Genomic DNA, 1,641 nt, shown 5'->3' with positions numbered 1-1,641 from the left:
AAAAAAAATCAAAATTAACCTAGAGAGAATGGCTGTAGCATATGTTGACATGAGCTCTTGGCATTGAAACATAAAAAAAACCGACACCTTACAATTACATTGAAGCTCTCTTATATTAACCAAGCAAGATAAAAGTTTCTTATATTAACCACATGATAAGCAGCGTCACTTTGGTTAAACGCTCCGGACCAACCATCCAAAGTGATGGGGCATCCAATAAGTACAACCGTTCAAAATCATCCAAAGTGACGGGGCATCCAACATCTTGTGATTGCTCCTCTAATACATACAAAAATTATCATCTCCAAATACAACTGGACAACCAAAACATACTCATCTAATATTTATGTGAACATTTAACAGCCAACTGTCCAATAAACATGTGGTTGTCCTCGCACAAGAAAAAGATTAAGAGATCAGCTATAACAACCGTCCAATAAACATGTGGTTGTCTTCACTATAACCTCACAGGAAGAAATCTAGTAGATCAGCTAATCAAGAATTTCTCTGAAATTATATTCTATTGAAATAAAGAAAAAAAAAAATCTAATCAGGAACTGTCCAAAACCCCGTGGATGGCTTCTCCATAGCCTCACAGAAACTTTTATCCAGTCTAATAGTCCAATGAAAAAAGAAAAAAATCTAACCAACAACCGTTCAGAACCAGGTGTATGTCTTCTCCATAGCCTCACAGGAATTATTCTCTAATCTAATATTCCACTGAAAAAATCGTCAACAACGGTCCAAAACCCCGTGCAAGGCTTCTCCATAGCCTCACAGGAATAATAGAATCAGACAACAAAGATGGGCATTTCCATAGCCTCACAGGTATATATTAGAATCAGACAACAAAGATATTTTTCTACTAAAAAACATAAAATGTACTTGCAAAACCAATGCAAACACAACCACATTGACGTGTGGCCCAAATAGCAGGGGGTCTTAGCAAAACCTCAATTAACAAAATATAGGCAAGCACAACCGCATGCCAAGATAATGACGAGGAAAAATAAAACTACGATGTTCATCAACATTACTTGAAGCACCTCATCCATTTATTCTCTCATTAAAACTTAGGAACAAAGACAACAACCATAAAGGCCAAATTATAATAGTGCGAAGGTGGGAGCGTCACCGAGCTTCTCATCAATCTACTTTGATTTGGCAATGTGGCGAAGGAGATCCACTACACGGTTGCTGCAATAAACAAAACAAAGAAAAGTTGAGGTTTGGGAATTTACCTGTAAAAAAAATTAAGTTGGAGCAAACGAAGAAAAGTTTGGGAATTTACCTGTAGCCCCATTCGTTGTCATACCAGGTCACGAGTTTCACAAAGTTATCGTTCAATGCAATTCCAGCCTTGGCATCAAAAATGCTAGACCTATATTTATAACACCAAAAGTAGCATCATATAATCGCAACAAAAGAGGGAAAAATAAACAATCATTAACAGAAAAAAAAAAACAACTGGGGAATACAAATTGGGCTTTCATACAAATTGGGCTTGCTAAATTCCTCATTTGATTAACTACTTGAGCGAGCCGATCACACAATTTTTTTGAGTTCAATTTATAAATGAGACAAAACATTAACAGACCTTGATTCAATTGTGTTCTACTTATTTTAGCTCGAATTAATCAA

The 1,641-nt window shown here is 36.1% G+C and overlaps 1 long non-coding RNA gene across 1 annotated transcript; it reads right to left on the bottom strand.

The window, feature by feature from the left end:
* Positions 1-835: 835 nt before the first annotated feature.
* Positions 836-1,383, bottom strand: LOC110038218. The gene is made up of 2 exons (XR_002295407.1): positions 1,292-1,383; positions 836-1,197 (listed from the first exon to the last, which is right to left on the bottom strand). It is a non-coding gene; the product is annotated as an uncharacterized LOC110038218 (long non-coding RNA).
* Between the last annotated feature and the right edge of the window lie 258 nt (positions 1,384-1,641).

The sequence above is a fragment of the Phalaenopsis equestris genome, unplaced genomic scaffold (assembly GCF_001263595.1).
Source record: "Phalaenopsis equestris unplaced genomic scaffold, ASM126359v1 Scaffold232214, whole genome shotgun sequence".
Classification (NCBI taxonomy): Eukaryota; Viridiplantae; Streptophyta; class Magnoliopsida; order Asparagales; family Orchidaceae; genus Phalaenopsis; species Phalaenopsis equestris.
Note: the sequence above shows the minus strand (reverse complement) of the source record. Positions and strands in the feature narration are given on the sequence as shown.